Below are 26,552 nucleotides of genomic sequence, written 5' to 3'. Positions count from 1 at the left end.
GAAGACAGGAACAAGGTCCGTCGGTTACACATCAAAACTTTATTGTCTAGCTTGGCCAAGCAGCAGCTACTCTGACAGAATTCTGAAGGAAAGCACGCTGGCCTTTTGTTCTACTTAGTTTTTATAGTTTTGTAAGTGGGAAGTACAGAAGCAAAAATTGCAATTAGGAGCCCCTTACCACTAATGCTTATAGTCATATGCCCTTTAACATGATAGGACCATGTTCAATTTGCAAGCCATATATCCTTTTGAGGAAAACAAAGTTCACAAGCCAACACAATGGTAGAAAGAGGTCTCTTTACATATTAAAAGGAATTCCTATATTATCTAGTGTTCATCTGCTATCCCTCTGTCCTGAGTCACACGTGTTAACCACAGGCATTTACATAGGAGAGGTAGTTTTGGTAGGGACAAATGCCTGCAAATGGCTTATTGCTATGAGAAAAGGTTTATTTTGGTTTTTCTCTTCCTGTACCTGGCTAGCCATTCACCCTTTTCCCCACAGGCATGGTGGAATGTCTGGGGATCCATGTTTCCCTCCTCTTTGCATTTACAATACAATGCCAAGGGCCATCCTGACTATGCCAATCACACAGTACAGAGACTATTCTCACAATTTCTCTCCACAGCTTAACCCAAATCAATAAAATGTTTCTCAAGCCTCCCAAAATATTAATATTAATTCTGTAGCTTTTGGTACTTTACAACACCTGCGGGTGAAGTGGCTCAGTGGCTCCTCAGTTCCTTTGAGGAATTGAGAAGTAAGAAACATGTAAAAAATACACATCTCATGCATGCTTACATAAACAAGCAATTATAATTTTGCAGCATGAGCTATACTTCTGTGAACAGTCTCCTACACATTGCTATTTTCAATAGGGTGCTGGATTAATGCTCAAAGAAAACAGGGTAAAATGAGATAATACTGAAGCAACTTCAGTAGAACGAAGACTATTCCAGGAAAATAAATAGGGCTACATTTTGGAGGAATCATCGCCACCTACTGGTTCTGTGACCTGGATTAAATCAGTTACCCTCATGGAGGCAGTTTCCTCATCTGTAAGGCAGGAATAATAGTGATCATAACAAACTATTATTGTTAAAAAAAATTTTAATTTGAAAATACTCTTTGAATGAAAACATAGCACAAATGTAAGGAATAATTACATGAAATGTAAAATAAAAAGAGGGCTGTTAAAGAATTAGAACATATATAATGAGTTCACAATCAAATGTATGTATTTTTTCATAATTTTTTTACCATATAGAAGGGGCTTCATGATTTGGTAGGTCTTCTGTATATTTAATCATAATACAAGAAGTTTTTTTAAAAAAATCTTAGGCAATTAAAAAAAGTATTAAAAAAATTTTATTGGTTGATTTCAGAGAGAGAGGTGGGAGGAAGACAGAAACATCAAATTGTTGTTAAACATATCTATGCATTCATTGGTTGATTCATCTTTGTGCAATAATCAGGGATCAAACTTGCAATTTGGGCTTATTGGGAAGACACTCTAACCAAGTGAGCTACCTGGCCAAGGCCAAAAAATGTATTTTGTTAGAATTACATAACTAAAATAAAGACTTACTTGTCATTTAATATATTTTATTTTTGTAAAAAACTTTCATGAGGCTTTAAAATCACTACAACCCTTTTGTCAAGAAAAAAAAATCATTATAGACTAAAGTAAAGGTTGATGTCAAAAGAAAGAACTTTTTTTTTAATTCAAAATTCAGTACCCAAAATTAAATATCTAATAATAAAGCTGCCTTTTGGCTAAAAATAAACAAATAGGCTTTATGACTTTCAATAAGCTGGCAAACATTCTTTTTTTTTTTTTTTAACTTTAAAAGTGAGGACTATTTCCCATGATCTATACATGGGGCTAGTTATGAGAAATTTCAGACACTGTCATAGACAAATTGAAATACAAAGATGAGGAGATAGGATGCTTTACAAAGTAATCCCAGGAACATTCCAAGGCCCTCGGTATTATTCCTTCATCATCACAGGGCTCCAAGCCACTTTTCAACCCTAGAAATTGTATAGCTAAAAGCTCTAACTGGGAAGGTGCATGAAACTTTTTAACTTTCATGCTCAAGCTCTCACTTTAGAGGTTGTAGGGTTACAGAAAAGAGATAACAATAGAATCCCTATCGATGATAATAGTATTTTTTTTTCTCATTATTTACTTGGCTAATAATATGTCTGTCCAGCCTATGAAAAACTGAAAGAGTCCTCTGGTGTCCATTTGAAGTTACCTGTTCCCTAGTCCTGACCACATACTGTTTCATGAAATGGTAGCTTCTTACTAAAATAAATAGGAATAGTGTAATTTTGAAATCCACATAATAATTAGAGATCAATAATATATTATCCATTTAGACAGTTCCCTACTTCAATAGGTACCTATTTTGTCAAATAAATACTTTCTTTCAAATTTCTTTTCTAGCACAGAGAACTGGAGTTAGATACAATGAGTTAGGATGTCACATTTGAGTACAGAAATGGAAAAAAATAAAAGAGAGTTTTACTTTTCTTTTTATATATTTCCCTTCTCTAACTGGACTCCCTCTTGAGGTTTCAGAAGCTCCATATTGTCTGGTATTTGTAAACAAATGGGAATTAAATGCCAGCTCCATGCCACATTATATTAGCTGAAACTAAAGTCCGTTTAATTTTTTTTTCAATGGAGTTCAATCTTTGCAACCCTTTGTCCTTCGGTTTTAACAAGGAGAATGGAGTTTGTTTAAATCAGAAAATCTTTACAGCAATTTAAGAACATCAGAAAAATAACAGAGCTTTTTATCTATTGAGCCAATATACTAAATCCAACTGAACTAAGCTCACAGCTCTAAAATAGCTTGCATGCTGTATTTCAAATAAATTTTAAAAATCTATGCATACTATATCTTTACAGCTGAGATAGTTAATTTATATGAAATAGAGTTGTGATATGGCTTTCTTGAAGTTTATGGAAAAAATTGTCTCAACTTAGACTTTAACTCCCAAGTCCAAAAGTAGTAAATAGTTTTTCTATAATTACAATAAAACGGCTAGATATAAATCATATCATATGTAAGTAAAAAAGCTACACATTGATTGCAAGAATGTGATATCAATTTCATGATCTAGTTACACTATGCTTATTTGTATAATTAAAATTATTTTTAAAATAAGTTATTTATTTGATTAATATCTTATTTAATACTATAAAGTTGTAATATGGGTAACATATTTTTTAATTATTAACTAATGTCATGTAATTGAGTTTTTTAGCAAGTGTCTATTTTGAGAACACAGGAACTTGAGCATTGATAAAGAAAGCTATAGTAAATAATACTTAATAGAGATTCAAAGCGATGCAATTGTTGTATACAAATCAATTTTAAAAACAGCATCAAGACTAAGAAATTTCTAAATTATATCATATATTTAAAACTTTATCAACAACCCATTACATATTATTATTTTTGCCAGACCTCAACATCAATAGTGGTGAGGATTTCTACCTCTTCTTTCTTCAGTTAATTAACTGTGAGGAGCCACTGAGCCACTTATCCGCAGGTGTTATAAGGTACCAAAAACTACAGAATTAATATTTTAAGAGGCTTGGAGAACATTTTATTAATTTGGGTTAAGGTGTGCAGAGAAATTGTGAAAGTAGTCTCTGTACTGTGTGATTGGCATAACCAGGATGGCCCTTGGCATTGTATTGTAAATGCAAAGGGAAGGAAAACATGGATTCCCAGACATTCCACCACACCTGTGAGGAAAGGGGTGAATGGCTAGCCAGGTGCAGGAAGAGAAAAGCCAAAATAAACCTTTTCTTATAGCAATGAGCCATTTGCGAGCATTTGTCCCCACGGAAACTACCTCTCCTATGTAAATGCGTGTGGTTAACATGTGTGACTCTGGACAGAGAGATGGCAGATAAACACTAGGAAATATAGGAATATCTTTTAATATGTAAAGAGACATCTTTCTACCATTGTGTTGACTTGTAAATTTTGTTTTCTCCAAAATGATGTATGGCTTGCAAATTGAACATGGTCCTATCATGTTAAAGGACATATGACTATAACCAATAGTGGTAAAGGGCTCCTAATTATTTTTGCTTCTGTACTTCCCACTTACAAAACTATAAAAACTAAGTAGAACAAAGGGCCAGCGCGCTCTCCCTCAGATTTCTGTTGGAGCTGCTGCCGCTTGGCCAAGCTAGACAATAAAGCTTTGATGTGTAAACGACGGACATTGTTCCTGTCTTTCATGCTTTGGGTCCCTCCAAATTTGGCTTAACATTTGGTGTGTTGGCCGGGAAGGGACCACCGTCGGTCTGCACACCAAAGCTTTCTTGTTCAACCCTGGGTAAGTGGAAGAAGGTCATGACCGTTTGTTTGCCAGTGAGCTCTGGCTGACGGGTCGGAAAGGAGCCTCTGGTCGTCTCCCCTCGGACGAAAGGTTGGCAGACTTGGGGGGAAGCCCGCATTTAGGGAACCCCGTTTGAGTTTAGATATTCCGAGCTCAAGGGAGGTGTGGCGCCTATTTGTCTATCTGTTTTTGCTGTTTGTCTATCTGTTTTTGCTGTTTGTCTGTTTTTGTCACTGCATTCATCTTGGTCCTATTCTCCCCACAGCCAGACATGGGTGGCAGAAGCAGCAAAGGTCCACAGTCCCCCCTTGAATGTATGATTTCTCATTTTAAATTGGCTTACGTTCCACAGGAGGATGTGTACGGGGAGAAATTCTCCAAGGGCCGCCTTCGCACGTTGTGCGAACATGAATGGCCCACATTTGGGGTAAGCTGGCCCACCGAAGGGTCGTTCGACTCAGTCCTGGCCCAGAGGGTATGGTCAGTAATAACAGGCAGGCCCGGGCATCCGGACCAATTCCCCTACATTGACGTTTGGGTCGCTCTCTGTGAGCAACCCCCTCCATGGATGCAGAAATGCTCCCTGAAAAGAAGTAGTAGGCTGTTAGTAACTAGAGTGGCCAGGCCCCTAGAGGAACCCAGGCCAGCAGTCCTGCCAAGCGCACCAGGGGATGAGCTCCTTTTACAGCCCCCTCCATATCGGGAGCCTCCACCACAGGAAGAAACCCCGAATCCCCCAGATGAGCCAGAGAGGGAATCTCCAGCTGAGGAGAACAGGGAGCTTCATCCCGAGCCCCTTCTTTCCCTTGCGCACACTAGGCAGGGCACCCCTTACCAAGAGGAGGACAGGGACAGTGAGGCAAGCCCTGCCGGGAGGCAGAAGTCCACCCTCCTACCCCTCAGAGAGGTCCCTGGGGTGCTTTCGTGTATGTGCCTTTCACCACTTCTGACCTGTACAACTGGAAGCACCAAAACCCTTCTTTTGATGAGAAACCCCAAGCATTAACTGCCCTTCTTGAGTCTATTTTTCACACACATAGACCAACATGGGATGATTGCCAGCAGTTGTTGCAGGTCCTGTTCACAACGGAGCAGCGGGAATGTATCCGTGCGGAAGCAAGACGCGCTTTCCTGGCGGGCCAGGAAGCCCCAGATACCCCGGTGGGGTGGGCAGCCCTAGAAATGGCACTCCCTACTGAGAGACCTAACTGGGACCCTAACGACAGAGGTGGTAGGGATGTGCTCACAACTTACCTCCGGTATCTCCTGGTCAGGATGCAGGCGGCAGCTCACAAACCTACAAACTTGACCAAAGTAAGTGAAGTAACGCAGGGACCACAGGAATCCCCTGACACATTCTTGGAGTGTCTACTAGAGGCATACCGCACCTGGACTCCCATCAATCCGATGCAGAACCCAATAGGCATGCGGTTAATCTAGCATTTGTTACCCAGTCGGCCCCAGACATCAGAAAAAAGTTACAGAAATTAGAGGGATTTGATGGGGAAACTAGGGAAAAATTAGTAAGCATAGCCACTCGTGTGTATAACAATAGGGACACTGAAGCAATAAAAGTGGCGAAAGAGACAAGCCGGTCCCTAGTGATGGCCCTACAAGAACAAGGGATTGTAACAAAGCAGCGCAGCGGAAAACAGCGTAGCCGTGGGAAAACCGCATAGCCGCCGAGAGGCCCTAGGAAAGGATCAATGTGCCTACTGCCGCGAGCGCGGCCACTTCAAGCGGGATTGCCCCAAGTTGAAAGGAAAAGGAACAGGCAGCCAGGGACAAAAACCCAAAGCCCTTCTGTTTGCGGAAGAGGACTGACGGGGCCGGGGCTCAATTCCACTAAACCCCCTTGAGCCCATAGTCACAGTCCAAGTAGGGGGAAAATCCGTATCCTTCCTTTTGGTCACGGGGGCGGAACACTCGGTCCTGAAAGAACCCCTGGGGCCCCTCTCCAAGAACACGATCTCCGTGCAAGGGGCTACAAGGAAAGCGGAAAGATATCCCTGGACCACGGCCCAGACGGTGGACCTGGGACGAGGGTTAGTCACTCAGTGGTTCATAGTAATGCCCAACTGCCACTACCCTCTGATGGGACGAGACCTACTGTGGAAAGTGAGTGCCTCCATCACGTTCCAAGGGGGTACGGGAGCCATCGCTTTCAACAAACCGGAGACAATCGCATTCACCCTGCCGCTGGTGGAGGAACACCTCCTGAATGAACTGGTAACGGGGCCCCAGGCGGACGGACAGTGGAGGACTCAATTCCCCAAAGTGTGGGCGGAGGATAACCCGCCAGGGCTAGCGAGCCACCACCCACCTGTCATCGTGGCTCTGAAAACCCAGGCGGTACTACTGGTGCGAGTATGCCAATACCCGATTAGGCCTGAGGCCAGGCAGGGGATAGCTGTCCATATTCGCGGACTGAAAGAGGCAGGGATTTTAACTGAATGCCAATCCCCCTGGAACACTCCGCTGCTGCCGGTATGTAAAGGGGACACAAATGACTACAGGCCGGTCCAGGATCTTAGGGAAGTAAATGCCCGGACAGAAATCATCCACTCGGTGGTGCCAAACCCATACACCCTCCTGGGACAGTTGTCACCCGATTTAGCGTGGTTCTCGGTCCTAGATTTAAAGGATGCTTTCTTCACCATAGCCCTGGCTCCGCAGAGCCAGGCCCTGTTTGCCTTTGAGTGGACAGATCCTGACACGGGTGACTCCAGTCAATTAACATGGACCTGATTGCCTCAAGGGTTCCAGAACTCTCCGACCTTCTTTGGAGAGGCACTGGCAAAAAGACTTGATCCCGGTCAGGGTGGCACACCCTAAAACAATTGTCCTCCAGTATGTAGATGACCTGCTGGTAGCAGCAGCAAGCCTAGAGGAATGCACGGTGGCTACAGAGGGGCTACTGCAGGCTCTACAGGATCGGGGATATAGGGTCTCTTGGAAAAAAGCCCAGATTTGCCAGAAAACTGTCCGATACTTAGGATATGTAATCAGCCAAGGGACGCGGGCGTTAGCTGAGTCAAGGACTCAAGTCATCCAGGCCCTCCAGGTCCCTGCGAGCAAGCGACAGCTTGGGGAATTCCTGGGCACAGTGGAGTACTGCAGATTCTGGATTCTTGGTTTTGCCCACATAGCAAAACCTCTGTACGAAGCCACGAAAGGAGATGGGCTTCTCCGATGGACCCGGGAGTGTGCCAGGCTTTTAAGGATCTGAAAACGGCTCTGGTTAGCCTCCCCCCCCCCCCCCCCCCCGCTTTGTCGCTGCCTGACTTAGAAAAGCCTTTTGATCTCTATGTGACTGAAAAAGGAGGGTCCGCTGTTGGCATGCTTACCCAAAAGCTAGGACCCTGGAAGCGTCCCGTAGCCTACCTCTCAAAAATGCTCGACCCTGTCGCAAGAGGCTGGCCAACCTGCTTGCAACATCTAGCGGTGGCGGCAGCCCTGGCACGAGAGGCGGACAAGTTAACCTTAGGGCAGAGCCTCACAATCATCACTTCCCATTTGCTGGCACCAATTCTCACCCAGGCGTCAGGGAAATGGCTCTCGAATTCCTGTCTCATTCATTATCAGGGCTTGGTCCTAGAAATGCCCCGGATCACCTTCGAGATTATAGGAGGACTGAATCCGGCTATGTTGCTGCCAGAAGGAACCGTGAACCGACCAGAACATGACTGCATAGAGGTACTGAACGGGGCACAGGGAACCAGAGAGGACCTTAAGGATGAAGCTATCCCTGGGGGAAAGGACATTTATACGGATGGCAGCAGTTTTGTCCGGGAGGGCCATCGACTGGCAGGAGCGGCTGTGGTCTCAGGAGATGGGACAGTCCTCTGGAGCTCAGCCCTACCCCAGGGTACCTCAGCCCAGAAGGCAGAATTAATTGCCCTGACCAAAGCCTTAGAACTCTCACGAGGCGAGGTAGCCAACATCTACACGGACAGCCGATATGCCTTCGCCACAGCCCACGTCCACGGACAAATTTACCAGAACAGAGGGCTTCTCACCTCAGCAGGGAAAGAAATCAAGAATAAAGAGGAAATCCTCAGCCTGTTAGAAGCCCTCTGGTTACCGAAGTGAGTGGCAATCATCTATTGCCCCAGGCATCAAAAAGGGGACTCCCCTCAAGCTCTTGGAAACAGGCATGCAGACGCCGCCACCAGGGAGGTCACCGCTCGAATTCTCCCCCTCACCATAGAACCCACCATCCAGGAAAAGCCAGCTTACTCCAAAGAAGAAGAGACATACCAACGAGAGGGTTGGACTTTCTCAAGCGGGTGTTGGAAGAACTCCCAAGGTAAGGTAGCCCTACCACAGCCCCTAGGTGAAAAGCTTCTCGAGGAAATCCACGGAGCAACGCACCTAAGTGGAAAGAAGCTGCAAACCCTGGTGTCACCCTGGTTCCAGATTCTACATGTACACAGACTGGCTGAACAAGTTGCTCGCTGATGTCAGGCCCGCCTACAGGTTAATGCTGGCAGAGGCCCTGGGACGTCTGGAATCAGGTATCGGGGAACAACCCCAGGGGAACACTGGGAAGTAGACTTCACTGAAATGAAGCCTGGCAAATATGGGTACCACTACCTACTAGTGCTTATAGACACTTTTACAGGATGGCCAGAAGCCTACCCAACTCGGAGAGAGAATGCATCCACAGTAGCAAAGGCACTGCTACAGGAAATAATCCCCAGATTTGGCCTCCCCTTTTTCCTGGGGTCCAACAATGGCCCAGCCTTCAAGGCCGAAATATCAAAAGTCCTTGCTAAGGTGTTAGGAATAGATTGGAAATTACACTGTGCATATAGGCCTCAGAGTTCAGGACAGGTAGAGAGGTGTAATAGGACCATAAAGGAAATGGTCACAAAAATTCATCTGGAGACTGGCTTAGGTTGGGTGGAAGCGCTTCCCTATGCCCTCCTGAGGGCTCGGTGCACACCAGGGACACATGGGTTTTCTCCTTACCAAATCCTCTTTGGCAGGGACCCCCCAATTGTCCCTCATATAGGCCTAGAGCTAACTCCAGCACTCACTAAATCACAACTTATTTCTCACTTGGAGGCCTTTGAAGAAGCCCTACAGGAAATCCATGACAAGGTGAGGCAAGCCCACCCCATAGGGGCAGCCTCCCAGAGCCCTTGTAATCCTGGGGATCTTGTCCTCATCTGCAGGTATACAGCTTCGAGCCTTGAACCTCGGTGGAAGGGCCCATTCTCGGTGGTCCTCAGTACCCCCACGGCTGTAAAGGTTGCTGGCCACACAGCGTGGATTCATCGAGCTCACATCAAGCCAGTTCCTGATCAAACTGACACAGTTAAATGGAGGGCTCAACCGGACCCCAAAGATCCACTCAAGGTCAGATTTACTCATGTCGCACCTACCACATCTGGGTCCTAGCCCTGCTGGTAGCAACAGGGAGCCCTAATCTCCCTGCCAGATGAGTATGGGAACTAATAAATCCAGATACTAACCAGGTTGTGAGCTCCATCACCAAAGTGGCTCCTGCAGTGGCCAACTGGCCCACTTTTGTTTTTTACTTTTGTTCTCTAGAAGGGGGCAGAATCAGTGGAAAGTTTCAATTTGTTGACTGTGCTGTTGGCTGGAGCTGTACGCCTAACACTTGTGGGCAGAAGAGGCTACAGCGCCACTCCTTTTACATTTGCCCTGGGTATGGGTCCCCCTTCCACAAGCTAGCCTGTGGGGGACCCGAGCAGTATTACTGTAAAATGCGCCACAATTGAGACTACCCCCTCCTCTGCCATAATTCATCAACCCGATGGCACAATGATCCGTCGGGGAGCCACCAACTCTGACTGTAAGAACGGATGCAATTCCCTTACTCTTAGCATTTCTACAGAGGGGCAACAACTCTCGTGGGCCACACCAAAAACATGGGGTCTCCGAGTACGGCCTGAGAACACATGGAGAACCATGGGTGGGAAAGGGCATCATTACGGATTCACCTTTAGCATCCACATGACAGAAACGACTTATGCGTCCCCTATAGCAATTGGACCAAACTCTGGCTTGTACCCAGTGTAGCCAAAGTCCCACCCAAAAATAGGAACTCAACCTACTACAGGGCCATTAGCGGGGCTGAAGACAGCAATCCTTCCTTCCCCAGGACCCCTAGCTCCCTTGTCCATTATCCACCTGGCTTATGAGGCTCTTAATAACTCCCTGCCGAATCTCACCAGCGATTGTTGGCTATGCCTGTCTAGCAGGCCCCCATACTATGAAGGGGTAGGCCTCAATGCCTCCATCAGTACCAGCTCTGTTGCAGACAGCTGCCAAGGGAACCCTGCCCGTCTCACCCTGCCTTTAGTCCAGGGACAGGGTACCTGCATCGGCTCTGAAACTGCCAAATTCTCGGAGACTCTTTGCGCCAGCCAGCACCCCCTCCAGGAAGATAACTCAACCTACTATCTAGCCCCTACAGGGGCCTGGTGGGCCTGCCCATCGGGTTTAACCTCCTGCTTGAACCCTCTCATCCTCAAAACCTTAAAGGAGGCTTGTGTTCTAGTCCGTATCTTTCCCTGAGTAACCTACCTATCAGAGGAGGACCTAGAGGCTCTCTATGACCAGCCACACTCTAACTCTCCTCACCAAAGAAAAAGGGCTATAGGCCCTGTGGCGGTAGCTTTGGCCAGCCTGTTAGGGGCCGCCTCACTAGGAACAGGTATCTTGGCCCTAGTTGTCCAGGACTCCGGTTTCAGGGCTCTTCAGGAACTCATTGACCAGGACATCGCTGCCCTTGAGAGCTCAATCCGAGTTCTTGAGAACTCTTTGGGCTCCCTGGCAGAACTTGCACTGCAGAACCGAAGGGGACTTGACCTGCTGTTCCTGCGCCAAGGAGGACTGTGTGCAGCTCTCCAAGAGCAATGCTGTTTCTTCGCCAACCATTCCGGAGTCATCCGCCAATCTCTGGACCTCCTCAGAGACCACCTGGAAAAACGCCACTCGGACAGAGAAGCACATGGACTTTGGCTCCCCGGGTTTACCTGGCCCTCATGGGCCACTACATTGCTCTCCTCCCTTGCAGGTCCCATTCTGGTGCTCCTTGCTATGCTCCTGATCGGCCCCTATGTTCTACGCACGGTGGCCACCCTGGTCAAATGCCAGCTAGGGGCCGCCAACCTCCTCGTCCTTCGACCCACACTTCAGCCCACCTACCAGCCTCTCCCCTTGGTAGATACCGCGTCTTATCCTCCCATTCAGAGGGGGGAATGAGGAGCCACTGAGCCACTTCATCCACAGGTGTTATAAGGTACCAAAAACTACAGAATTAATATTTTAAGAGGCTTGGAGAACATTTTATTAATTTGGGTTAAGGTGTGCAGAGAAATTGTGAGAGTAGTCTCTGTACTGTGTGATTGGCATAACCAGGATGGCCCTTGGCATTGTATTGTAAATGCAAAGGGAAGGAAAACATGGATTCCCAGACATTCCACCACACCTGTGAGGAAAGGGGTGAATGGCTAGCCAGGTGCAGGAAGAGAAAAGCCAAAATAAACCTTTTCTTATAGCAATGAGCCATTTGCGGGCATTTGTCCCCACGGAGACTACCTCTCCTATGTAAATGCATGTGGTTAACACGTGTGACTCCGGACAGAGAGATGGCGGATAAATACTAGGAAATATAGGAATGTATTTTAATATGTAAAGAGACATCTTTCTACCATTGTGTTGACTTGTAAATTTTGTTTTCTCCAAAATGATGTATGGTTTGCAAATTGAACATGGTCCTATCATGTTAAAGGACATATGACTATAACCAATAGTGGTAAAGGGCTCCTAATTATTTTTGCTTCTGTACTTCCCACTTACAAAACTATAAAAACTAGGTAGAACAAGGGCCAGCGCGCTCTCCCTCAGATTTCTGTTGGAGCTGCTGCCGCTTGGCCAAGCTAGACAATAAAACTTTGATGTGTAAACGACGGACATTGTTCCTGTCTTTTATGCTTTGGGTCCCTCCGAACTTGGCTTAACAACTACTGGAAATTTCACATAAAAATATAAAACATATGAATATTTTCCAATGACTGGCCTTCCTGTGGTACATAGTCTTATTATCCATAATCACATACAATGTCATTATATCCTAAACATCTGGCATCTACACTTGTGTTACCAAGTTCCCAAGATTTTTAATCTTGTTTCCTTGCTTTAAAATGTCAGTTACAGTTTTAAAATTTTACTTTATCAGGCATCCCCAAACTACGGCCCGCGAGCCGCAATGCGGCCCCCTGAGGCCATTTATCCAGCCCCCACTGCACTTCTGGAAGGGGTACCTCTTTTATTGGTGGTCAGTGAGAGGACCACTGTATTTGGCAGTCCTCCAATGGTCTGAGGGACAGTGAACTGGCCCCCTGTGTAAAAAGTTTGGAGACTCCTGCTTACTATTAGTATTCTACACTTGAGGATAGAAAGGATCTGAGAGATTTAAAAATTTGCAAAATGTCACATGGTTACTATGTGTCTAGTTTGTAACTAAATCCAAGCTTATAAGAATGCTGGCCTGACCTGTGGTGGCGCAGTGGATAAAGCATCGACCTGGAAATGCTGAGGTCGCCAGTTTGGAACCCTGGGCTTGCCTGGTCAAGGCACATATGGGAGTTGATGCTTCCTGCTCCTCCCCCCTTCTCTCTCTCTCTCTCTCCTCTCTCTCTCTCCTTTCTAAAATGAATAAGAAATAAAAAAAGAATGTTATACTCCTTAATTTATAAGAACAAAAGTATATTTGGGACAAAAGTATCATGATTTTAATGATAGTTGTAAGCATAAGCAATATTTTATTGCCTATAGTTAAAAATAACTAAAGATCTTATTATTATCAGAAGAAGTAAAAGTTAGCATTTAAAAATTTCTAAGAGAGTTGATAGCTCTATGTCTTGTTATTTGATGACTAGATTGAATAAGGATCTCTTCTCATAGGGCAGATCTCTCTTATGGTAACATTCTTGCCAGTCACATCCACTCCCTATTAACATCTTTAATTATTTCAAATTTGTAGAGGGAGAGACTCAGTTTTTTCTTATATCCATTTTCACATTGTTTGGCAGTAACAGAAGTTTCAGTAACTAGCCAGAAGAAGAAACCCTGTCGCTAAAGTGGTCATGTGACCAGGCTCTAGGTGAGTAAGACAATAAGCAGAATTGTTGCATGTGAAATTTAGGAAGTGTCCTTTTCCACAGGCATTCACTTTCTTTTCAACAACTTATACATATGCATATCTAGGAACCATTGTAAATATGCTAGCTAGCTTCTACACATACATGCATCAAATATTTCAGTTAGGTTGCATCAGGAAAGCAGGAGACAATGGGTATTAGAAAATCAGGAACTTATGCAGAAATTGGGTCTTATGCAGTATTTGGAGAAACTGAAGAATTAATGGAGCAGCCAGTATCTGAGGAAAGTCACTTAATAGCCCTGATGTAGATGAAAAAAGTCCAAGCTTGCAGGAAGCTGCCAGCAAGAAACCACAAGGTGGGCAGGTAGATGTCAGTGGCAGGTGGCTGGCTCTTCATTGCTTCTGTGTCTATGAGTTGACAGATAAGTGTCGCATTGGTCAGCATGACAAGAAATCAATGAGGTGACTGGGTCATGGAGAAAAGTGAGAACAAGCAGCTGTAAGAATGAGACAGCACTCGAACTCCAGGTATGCAGGCTTTATTAGAGGAGAAAGACCTGCCGGAGCGCTTCTCTGAAAGAAAGGCCTCAAAAACAGACTGAGGCAAAATTTTATAGGGTTGGGGATAGCCTCAAGCAAGGGTGTGCTGGTATGTTCATCTTTCTGGAATACTCTTCCTTGGGGCAATAGACCAGCTTCCTGGAACCCCTCTGTCCCAGGGGTGATTGTCTGGTAATTAAGGGTGGGGTCAGGCAGTCAGGTGGAAAGACCAAAGGGCAGTTGGAAATTCATGTATCTATCACTTCTGAACTCTATGGTATGATTAAAGAGGAAAAGAGGTGGGGGGAAGGAAAGGGTATGGGGTTCAGGAAGGAGGTTTGTCTCAGACCAGCCATCTTCTGGAGCTACTTCCTGCTGTTATCCCTATCAGGGGCCTCTTCATGAACCCCCCCTTGGGGTAGTTGGAGTAGGGGTTGTAAAAGCATTTGATTTTTAGATAATCCTGGATATTTCTCTCATTTGAGCCTGTAGGAACTTGATAAAGAGAGAGGCAAGCATTAAAATTAGGCACAGAATTAGGATTGGTCCTATAATTGGTGCTAGCATGGAGAACAAGCAGTTTTTCCACCATTGTCAGAGTAGAGGTCAGTACCGGCCTGGCCACTGCAGATTCATTCTTGAAGGTTTTGGAGAGAGTTGATATTCTCCTCAACCAACCCAGACTCGTTAAAGTAGTAGCAACACTGTTCCTGTAAAAAGAGGCAAGTACTGCCCTTCGCTGTTGTTAGTAGATCTAAAGCCCTCTGGTTCTGTAGGGTGACCTGAGCTAGAGAGGTCGGTTGTCTCTGGGGGAGGCTAGAGAGGTGGCTGGATTATCCAGGGCCTGTTATAGGTCTGCCTTTAGTTGGTTAGTAGTCCATATACTATGGCCTAAGCCAGCCTCGCCTATCTTTATAGCCGTTATAGAGGTGGCAAGGGTAAGGCCAAGGAAGACCGGGAGGAAGGTAGCCCATTTATTCCTGCTTGTTCTCAGCTGGTTTGAAAATTTTTCCTCTCCATAATATTTTAGTTGTGGTGCAACTATTACTGAGACACAAGGGAGGGGGAAGAGGTGTTTAAGGTTTTTAGAATGGTTCCATTGCACCAGAAATGAGTTCTGTTAGGGCTGGTTAGAGAAGTTTTGATTGGGATAGTCTTACTACATAATGGGGTAGGCCGACTGGTGTAGCAAATTGAGAGGGTCTTTTTGGAAGAGAGAAAAAGGGTCTTGAATTTTGGTGGTGTTGAGTGGGTATGGTAAAGGAACTGTGGTGATGGGAGGCTTGTTTAAAAAGGCACAGAGAAAGCAATGAGAAGTGTTGTATACAGAAGTGTGGTTGAGAACTTGGATGCCCTGCTTGATGAGTCCTAGTCATAAGAAAGGTCAAGAGTAGAGGTGTATTTATAGGGTTTTAGATATTTCTGTTTTGCGAGGGCAGGTTTCAGGATTGATGTGTAGAGTTAGGTAGATTTTTCCAATTTTCTGATTGATGAAGGTCTGCATGCAGTTCTGTAAGAAACTAGTGGACAAGCATAAGAGGCAGGGTCCAAAAGTTAGAAAAATAAATAGGAAACTAAGTGGACTGATGAAAGGCAATAATCAAGACACTCAGTTTGTGTGAAACCACTGACTCCATGTTTACGAATTCACTGGGCTTCAGAGAGAGAGAGAGAGAGTAGGAATAAGACAGGGAAATGGCCAGTCCCCCTGCCCCTAGACCTATTTTTGTAGAGATTTCTAAAGCAACAAGAAGAGGAATTACCTGCATAGCTCATTTGGTTCTTAGATTGACAGTTAGTGTACTAGGAACTGAGAGACGTCATGGGGATGGATTAGGTTGATATTTGGGGTGAGATAGATGAGGGTACAGGTTTTTGTCCAATTAGTAGGGAGACATATATAGATGTTGGTCCCACACAAATAGAAAGCCCCTGATTAGTTGATACAGGATGAGAGATAGATAGAGAATAGAAGGATAAGGGGTCAGTTTTGTTTCTCTGTTTCTGAGCTCCAGATGGTCAGGGTGGAGGAAAAAGTCATCCCAATAAGTGGGGAAAGTAGAGGATTATTAACTAGGGTGACTAATTAAACATTTTTGAAAACCCGTTTTCTGATTGTTTAAATTCTTTTTCTCTGTACAAACTTCCTAAATCTTGCACAAACCTTCTACAATTTACATAAACCTTCAACTTTCATAAACTTTCTTATCAAGAAATAACTGGCCTTCATAACAACTTGCTTTTCCTTATTCTTTCAAAAGTATTTCCATACCTATACCTTCTATTATCAAAACCATACAATTCCTTTCTAATCTGAACTCTTGATTTAAAAATTTTTAACCTTTAGTGACAATTAAGTTGGCTTTCTTTTTACCTAGTTTCCCTTTTCCCAAAGTCTGATTAAAAGAGTCCTTAGTTTCTTCATATATTTGCCATACGTAGACCAACCAGCTTCCAGTTTGTGGTTGGAGTAAATAAGGCATGCCTTTTTTTTTTTACTTTAGCAACAGTGGGAGTTGCCAGGATCACGGTGTGTGGACCTGTCCACGTGAAAGTCAGTCTTTGGGCGATGTACTGCTAGAAGCGCCTCTTGGACAGTCTTTGAACAGTTTGCTGAGTAACCTGTAAATCCTGCAAGTGCTTAGGGAAAGGGTGGTTACATTTCTATACTTTATTGTTAGAGTTTAAGTCCTAGTTACCACTGCTTCTAGATGGAATTAGCAGCAGATCCCAGCCTACAACAGGCATGGGGCATTGAGACAAGAGGAATAAAGGAAATACTATACATTAAATAAAGCAACAAAATCAAACTGTCAATAACCAAAGTAGAGATCTTCAAGGGATAAATAAAACTCACATATTCAGGCAAGGCATAGTAGATGGCCCTTGTGTTTACAAGAAATGAGATCAGTTTATGTGCTACTTGGAAGATATACCTTAGGCTCATGAACGATGTCCTTGGGCCTTCAGTGGCAATTCCCAGCATGCTGAGCAAGGTCAGGTCACAGGTAGCTGGAGCAGGGCTAGAAGAGACTGAACCCTACCTCCATGGAGCAAGGGGGCAGCTTACCTTCTCATGTCCCTCTTTCCACAGCATAGATGTGTCAACCAGTGGGTTCAGGAAGCCTGGCAGGCTTCAGTTCAATGACCTTTCTTTCCACTCTGGAGCAAGGCCCTGATGGAATCCTATGAAGCCCTTTAGGGTGCTGGAGCCTTTAAGAGCATATGCCAAAGGCTGGTATTTCCTGACTTCTTTTGGGCCTTATTTGTCTTTTCTGTTACTTCCTTGGCCATTATAGACCTTAAAAGCCATGCTCAGAAGATCTCACTGAGGGGCTTGATTAAGAGAGCAAAATTGAGAATCTAGTGTTTAAAGAAGCCTATTAGACTGAGGAAAGAAAGGATTTGATATACAGTGGTAGGTGGTTGGAGACTGTAGAGGGTCTGAGTTCGATCTACAGTGAGACCTCAGGTGGTGGGGGTTAAGGCAATGCCCAGATAGACTACGGACTAAGAGTGAAGTTGAGCCTTAGCAGAGAAGACACAATATCCCTTCATAGTGAGGAAGTTAAGAAGGGTGGTGGTGTGTCTCCTTGAAGCAGGCAGGGAGGGGCTGCAGAGAAGTAGGTTATTTACATATTGTAAGAGAGTACTAGTTTTGAGATTGCATGCTGCTAAATCCTGAGCTAGTGCCTGCCCAAACAGGTGTGGGCTGTTTCTGAACCCCTGGGATAAGACAGTCTATGTAAGTTGCTGGGCTGCATTAGTGTCCAGGTCAGTCCAGGTGAATGCAAACAGAAAGTAAAAGTCAGGGTGTAGAGGGATGGTAAAGAAGGCATTCGTGAGGTCTAGGACTGTGAAGTGAGTGGTGTTTAAGGGAATGTGTGACAGTAACCTGTAGAAATTAGGGACTACTGGATGGAGGGGAACTACTGCCTCATTGATTAGGCGTAATGCTTGTATGAGGTGATAAGCCCCTGAAGGTTTCAAACAGGAAGGACGGGGGTGTTGCAGGGAGAGTCCATGGGGATGAGTAAGCCTTGATTTAAGAGGTGGGCAATTATTGGTTTAAGGCCTTGGAAACAGACACAGTTACACAGTAAACAAAGATTTTACATATAAATTATGGATTAAGAAATTTAAATGAGCATGCTTTACTTGTTTCAATTAAAATTATACTAGAGATATTTTCTGACAAACTAAGAGACAGGATGGATTACTTCACATAGCTTAATATACAATTCTGCTTTTTTTTTAAGTTTTTTGAGATGGCAGGGGGTTGCCAGCATAGAGGGGAGGAAGAGAAGAAGCAGAAGGATGGACAGCATGAACAGCTGGATGGAAAGAAGGAGGGTCAGAATCTACAGGAGGAGGAGGAGGTTGAGGTGCTAGTGGTGGCGCCATGTGGTTAGAGGAGTCAAAAAGATTTAGAGCTCTGAAGAGAGAGGAGAGGACGAAGGGGAGAAGGGCATAGCTGTTACGGAACCTGGTGGAGAGAGGTCAAAGAAGAGAGACAGGCACCACAGCTGGAGCCACAGCTTTTAAGGAGGGAGAAGGGATTTAAGAACACAGTGGAGAAAGGAGGGGCCCCTGGCCAGCAGGGGAGGAGAAAGAGAGACTGGTATTTGCAAGTGAATAAGAAAGAGGATTCAGCGAAGAGAGGTGAGGGGGTTTTCTGGAGGGAAGAGACTGGAGCAAGAGAGATTTGCAGAGGAACTAGAGAGAGGTCCCGAGAAAGGGGTGTCCCTGGGGGTCAGGCAGGAGGGAGAGAGAGTTGGGAGTCCATAGAGAAGGAAAGATCAGGAGTGGAGGTTTTAGGTGAGGTTTCTCTGGCCAGAAAAAGGGCCTGTGTGGTGGAACAGGCAGCACAGAACTTAAGGACAGGAGAGAAGAAAGAAAGGCCTGCACGTAAGGAATCTCTGATGCCCTCCCATCTGATGGCAAAAGCTGTTAAGGTCTCTTAGGGTATTGTAATGGTAGTAGAAAGCAACCTGGCTAGGTGCCTAGACTTTTGAGGAAGTTTGTAGAAGCTAGCTGCTCAGAGTAGAAACCTCCCCAACTGTGAACACCAGAGAGTAGAGTAAGCACCCTGAAGGAATAGTCCTGAAGGAGTAGAGGAGTAGTCTCTGAGGCCTGAGATTGGGAGGAACCCATATTCTGAGGGGAGTCCGGCTGGATGGCTTGGACTGAGAGGAGCCCATAGTAGAGGAGACTGATGAGAGAAGGGGGGTCCCTGCCTTCAGTCACAGTTCCGAGAGGAGAAAATCTTTGTAGAAAGAGAGTCTCAGACAAGACGTCGTCACTCCAAGGCTGAGATCCCGGGACATAGGAGAGGGGTCTGGCTAGGCATGCCTAGACTTTCATAGAAGTCCATAAAGGAGTAGAGTCAGACCACTCGTAGATATGGGGTCCGAAGTCAAAACTGTCCAACAAGGAAGGGTTGTTTTTGGAGAGAAATTTGGAGGCCAACCGGGGAAGGGGAGAGAGAAACTCCTTACCTTCCTGATCTGGCAGGGTTCAGGACAGGGTCTGACTGCCGGTCGCTCAACTGCACTCACACAGCCGAACAGAATCAGGGAGTTAGCTTGGACGAGTTAGCTGCTGTCCACAGCTTCCCTGGTTGTAAGTTTGGCTGGCAAGGGGGTCGTCCAGGAAGCCAGTGCCCCATTCTGGGTTTTGGCACCAGATGTAAGAATGAGACAGCACTCGAACTCCAGGCATGCAGGCTTTATTAGAGGAGAAAGACCTGCTGGAGCGCTTCTCTGAAAGAAGGGCCCCCAAAACAGACTGAGGCAAAATTTTATAGGGTTGGGGATAGCCTTGAGCAAGGGTGTGCTGGTATGTTCGACTTTCTGGAATACTCTTCCTTGGGGCGATAGACCAGCTTCCTGGAACCCCTCTGTCCCAAGGGCAATTGCCCAGTAATTAAGGGTGGGGTCAGGCAGTCAGGCAGAAAGACCAAAGGGCAGTTGGAAATCCATGTATCTATCAGCAGCCACTCTGCATCTGTTTGTCACTGCCCTGAACAATGACAACGCTCTAAGCTCCCGGGCTTCTGTTTCCCCTTCTTCTCCCCGATCCCACACAAACATCTCTGGGGTCCGTCCTTACCTGGAACCATGCAAGGAAGGAAATTCTGGGAAGGATCCTGTATTTCCAGCCGAAATGAACACAATATAGAATTATCCATGAACCCTCAGGCTGCCACCTTTTCAAGATGAAAGCTGCTTTGATATTAATCGTTTAAATGGTGAACATTTGGCAGTTGGCTTCTCTGACTCTGATTGGAGAATAGAGGAAACACCTTACAGAGGAGGATCAATTAATTTTCCAAGGACACACAGAGAGTGGATATTTAGACAAGTTCACTATTTTAATTCCCGGTCCAAGGCCCTTCCTTTCCTAACACGACAGTGATAACTTTCTTTACTTAGGAAGGGGACGTTAGAGTAGATTTAATGTCATTGGAAATTTGGTAGAGAAAAAAAACTGTAGTAAATAAAATGTTTTGCTGATTGTGTAGAGCTAGTCTATGTAAATTTTCCTATTAACTACTCTGTCTTCCAGACGTCAATGTAAAATACCCTCTTTTCTTTTGTCAAGCTTCCATTTAAAACAGACCTGTACTAGAATTTTCTTTTAAATCATTTTAAGATATCTCATTATTTTATATTATCCTTGTCCATATTGTACTGTATGAATTATTAAAGATTAATGCATCTATATTTTGAATGACCAGTCATGCCTGCTGGTTTAAAATATGAAGTCATTCTTTCCCCTTGGTATAATGATACATTTACATTATAATTAACAGCCAAAGAATTCCTTTTCCATGCTATATAATGATGCCTTCCTTCAGCATTGCTTTTCAGACAGTACATAATAAATCATAGGGGGAAAAAAATCTTTATTTCTAATATTCACAGTTATGTATTTAATGAACATTACTGAATTTTTCAAGTACTTATTGGAATGAAGGAGAAACATTTGGACACAATTACTTTATTTTGGTCTTAGAGAATGCAGCATTTGGCTGATGCTGGAATTTAAATAATTAGCACCTCTATTAGAAGTCAGCTCTTGGTTTTCAGTAACATTATGCTGGGAAGCTATGTTTCCCAAGTGAATGGAGAATTATACAGTTTTATTCAAGAAGAGGCTTTCCTTTGAATACAATTTTAAGAAAATCTTCAAAGGCACAAATTTAAAGCCTCAAATTAGAGCCCAGCACTAATTAGTGTGTAACAATGATTTCTGTGGAGAGCACCAAGCCTTGTTAAATTCCTGGGCCCATTCTGTAGTCTCTTTGCTGTATATTTCTTTTGATGAGTCAATTTCATGTAGATGCAGCAGCTTTTTATATTTTAACTGCTGTCATGACACTTCTAAAGTTTTAGAAAATGGTACATACTGATGATGAAATCTGACAATTATCTTCTAACTCTGCATTCCAACAACTAATTGTTATGGCTCAGCATAAATGCTTAATTCAATATCAAGTATTTTGCATTTATAAGAGTCTTAAGTGGCATGCCTCTGAATAAAATACTGTAACCACCTTATTTGTTTATGTCGCTTTTACACTTAGAAAGAACACTGTGCATCAATCATCAATTATAAGTCAAGTTATTTAAGATTCAATGGTGTCAGGAATGTAAGTTCCCTTGATCACATTTTATCGTGCAGTGCCTTTTAGGAATTATAAAAGTTAAAATACCAGCTTCGTGTTTTTCAAATGTTATGTACTACAAATGACTTATCAGAATAAATTGTTTTCTTCTTTTAGTAAATAGTGAGGTATTGATCTGAGAATGTCAGGGAAATTAGAAAATAGTAGCACCAGGGTGCTAGATAACTATGATTTATGACTTCAGCAATATGAAGTAAGGATTGATTACCATTAAAGTCAATATCAAGATTTATTGACTCAATATTCAGAGTGACTAAGGCTAAGTTGGGAATCAATGTTTACATCAAGAAAACATAAATCTTTCTATGGATAAAAATATGCCAATATATGCTGCCAGGCTGTTATCACCTATTATGAGAATTCAATCTCAGAAGCAGGATAGATATTTTGCAATTTAAAAACCATCCACTGTTGCCTCTAACTTTTTGTCTCTGTTCTCATCACTAATGATGGAATATTAAATTATTTCAATCACAAATTGGTACTTTTATCAAATAAAAGTGAATCATAACTATAGTTCACTTTAGCATTATTGTATATAGTGCTCCAAGGAAGACATTATGACTAAAATGGTGGCCCAGTGCTAGCAGATGACACTCATTCCATAACAGCTGAGAAAATGGGTACCCATAAATGGAACTGATTACTAAACAAAGTAGGAAAATGTGATCAAAGGAGATAAACACTGATTACTCATACAACATGCATGTTAAAAAACAAATATAATCTATAACGACTTGAAGAATCCTGTTCATCTGGAGCAGGGGTCGGGAAACTTTTTGGCTGAGAGAGCCATGAACACCACATATTTTAAAATGTAATTCTGTGAGAGCCATACAACGACCGTGTACATTACACATTATCCAATAAAAATTTGGTGTTGTCCCGGAGGACAGCTGTGATTGGTTCCAGCCACCCACAACCATGAACATGAGCAGTAGGAAATGAATGAATTGTAATACATGAGAATGTTTTATATTTTTAATGTTATTATTATTTTTATTAAAGATTTGTCTGCAAGCCGGATGCAGCCATCAAAAGAGCCACATCCGGCTCACGAGCCATAGGTTCCCGACCCCTAATCTAGAGCCTAGCTTACCTACATGATCAGTTAAAATTTTGAAAAATTCCAACCCTCTTCCCAACTTCTTTTACCCCACTTTCTTGGCTAGCTTTTCCTCCCCATTCTATTTGGAATTGTTTCACTATATCTGTACTTTATGGACTGGTCACATGAATCACATATTACTTAAAACTTTAGCTAGATTTGAATAGTTTATAAAATATCTGTTGAGCACTTGTTATGGCAAGGTTTATAAATAGGACACTCAAAGCAGAGTATGTGATGATGTTATATCTGGCACACTAGAAAAACAGTAGCAGCAGTAGCAGCAGCAGCTACCACACAGAAAGAGAGGAGGAATAAAGAGAACCATTTGTTAGTGAATGCTTTTGAAACTGGTGGTAGAATCAACAAAGTTCAGTGAGGATGCTAGGGACTACCAAGGGATAGGCAGCAGCAAAGATACAGCTGAGTAATGAGCATCACAGCACTCCTTTCTTCACAGTGTTTTGTTTTTAAGGGAAAGGTGAAAACAGTGATTGCAGTGAAATAGTGGTACCCTATAATGTTATTCCAAAATACTGATCAATATGTTGTCATATATGTATTTCTTAAATTTATATATTTAATGCCCTCAAAAATCCACTTGAATTATAGAGTTGACAATAAACTCTAAGTATGTTCTTTTCTGGTTCATATCAAAATATAAAATAAGAATATAATTGAAGGGGCAGGAAAAAGAATACTCGAATTGACACTGTTGCCTAACATAATATTGAATTATTAAGCTACTGGATACATCTGTTTCAAGAATGATATCAGTAAAGCTCATTGTATTATATCAACAAGATGTGTGTATGTGTGAGGATACATAGCTAGATAGTAAATTTTAAGTGATTGGCTCATGAAATAATGGAAACTTGAGAAGTCCAAAGCCTCATTCTTTGGTCAAAACAGGCTGGAGATTCAGGGAAGAGTTGTAGTCCAAGTCCAAAGTCAGTTTGCTGGCAGAATTCCTTCTTTCTCATGGTTTGAGGTCAGTCTTTTTTTATTAAAGCCTTCAACTGATTGGGTTAAGCCCACTTACATTATGGAGGGGGAAGTCTCCTTTACCTGAAGTGCTCTGATTTAATGTCGATCTCATCCAAGAAATATTCCTTTTGAAATATCTGAAATAATGTTTGACCAACTGGGCATAGTGGCTCAGCCAAGTTAACAATAAAATTAACCATAACGTGCCTGACCTGTGGTGGTGCAGCAGATAAAGCGTCGACCTGGAAATGCTGAGGTCACCGGTTCGAAACCCTGGGCTTGCCTGGTCAAGGCACATATGGGAGTTGATGCTTCCAGCTCCTCCCCACCTTCTCTCTCTGTCTCTCTCTCCTCTCTCTCTCCCTCTCTGTCTCTCTCTCTCCCTTTCTCTCTCCTCTCTAAAATGAATAAAATTAAAAAAAAATTTAACCATAATGTTTATACAATACTATTAAATTTATGCATTATAGGACACAATATAACACTTCAGAACAGTTAATAAAAGGTACCTAATTTGCAAAAACAGTCATAATTATTTATTGCTAAATACTAAGAAAAATATGTTAAATATGTTAAAGGCAAAGAATGGGAGATTAAAAAAACATTCAAGAATCTACAATTCAAATGCTAATCATAGACTTTATACATTTCTTTCAAAATAAAAATGTTTACCATGAAAATTATAGAATATCATTAGATTATTTTCTAAAAGTCATCATATATAAAGCTATACATTTTACCCTGTTTTAAAAATGGTAACAAATCCAAGAAATAATAGTAATATAAAAGTAAAATGTATTTTTTCCTGTAAAATTCATTCATATTTAATTTTTTTCATATGCCTAAATTACATATTAAATTAATTAGAATTAGCCCAATAGTAGGACATAAAGAATAAGCAGATCAGCAACAAAGTAGATGTGTCTTAGGCAGAATCAAGAAAGACACCATGAAGTGCTCAAAGTCACTAGTTCTTTTTGAAAAATTAATTAAAAAAACCCCCAAAACATTCATGTCTTTTATGACTTTATTCTGGTTATTAAATTGTGGCTTTAAATATAGAAAAGTTAAAAATGTTTAATTAACATAGTTTTAATTTCAAAATTAAAAATCCAACACTGACATATTTATCCTGGAAGGTGACTCATGAGCTCCTGTTAAGGCCAGATGTCCAAGTTACATCATTAATCCAAGAACTCTTGAAGATCACCCAATGTCAGGAGCTCTTCTTGCTGTTAGGGATAGGAGCTCCACTCGGCGGATCTAAGTGTCTGCCCTCACTAGGAGCATGGACAATTAACAAAGAACACACAACACTATTACCTAATTAGATTGTGGCAAGTAACAGCAAAGAAACTACATGCTTAATGTATTCATCTAGTTTAGTTTATGAGAGTCCCCTCCAGACTTGTATATATCCGTTACATATTCCATGGAAGGAGGCACTTTATGCCTTTAAAATGCCCCCTTCTAATTTCTCACTGGGCCCAAATGCAAGAAGCGTTTGTCATCATTTCTTATGGCTGAGTAGTATTCCATAGTGCATATGTGCCACATCTTTATCCAGTCATCTATTGAAGGGCTTTTTGGTTGTTTCCATGTCTTGGCCACTGTGATCAATGCTGCAATGAACATGGGGCTACATGTGTCTTTACGTATCAATGTCAGCCATAAGAAATAATGACATCGGATCATTTACAACAAAATGACTAGATCTTGATAACATTATACGGAGTGAAATAAGTAAATCAGAAAAAACTAAGAACTGCATGATTCCATACATAGGTGGAACATAAAAACGAGACTAAGAGACATGGACAGGTGTGTGGTGGTTGGGGGGGGGGGGGTAGGGGGAAGGAGAGGGAGGGAGAGGAGAAGAGGGAGGGGGAGGGGCACAAAGAAAACCAGATAGAAGGTGACAGAGGACAATCTGACTTTGAGTGATGGGTATGCAACTTAATTGAATGACAAGATAACCTAGAGATGTTTTCTTTGAACATATGTACCCTGATTTATTGATATCACCCCATTAAAATTAATAAAAATTTATAAAAAACAAAACAAATTTAAAAAAACCGCATACCAACCAAATGAGAGAAAAAAAAAAGAAGAGTTTGTTTTAGTCTTTTCTGGGGGCCAGAAAATTATAGTTCCTGTGCTCTCATGATTGGCTATGGGCCTGAAGAATCTGTATAGCATTATAAATATTTTGATATTTAGGTAAAAGATAGGAATATGAAAACCCATTTTTAAGAATTGCTAAAGTAAGAGTATACTGGGGGGAAATCTAGAAAACACATTGCTAGTAAATTATAAAACAACGCTAGTGAGTTATTTTCTCCATAACATAAAGTGTAGAGAACATTTTATGGGGTGGCAAATAAGACACATTTGTGCAGAACACTCTGATAAACATTATACGTTTATGTTTGTGAATGTTGCATACCAAATAAAGACAATATATTGAAATTAGGGAACTCTGAAATTCAAAACTTTTTCTGGTTAATTCATTTTCCTTTAGTTATAAAGTTTTTTTTCTAAACAGGAAACTAAGCAAGTTATCTGAGCTATATTACAATCTATCAATAGTTAGCTCAAGAAGCCATGAAAAGTCACGTAAACTCTTAAAAATTTCTCAGAGTTCAATACTACAAATCGATATACTAGAGAACAATTTTCTAAGCATTTAGGGAGTAAAAACAAAACAAAGCAA

Source organism: Saccopteryx leptura, chromosome 1 (assembly GCF_036850995.1).
Source record: "Saccopteryx leptura isolate mSacLep1 chromosome 1, mSacLep1_pri_phased_curated, whole genome shotgun sequence".
NCBI lineage: Eukaryota > Metazoa > Chordata > Mammalia > Chiroptera > Emballonuridae > Saccopteryx > Saccopteryx leptura.
The sequence above is the reverse complement of the archived record's forward strand: the minus strand, read 5'-3'. Positions refer to the sequence as shown.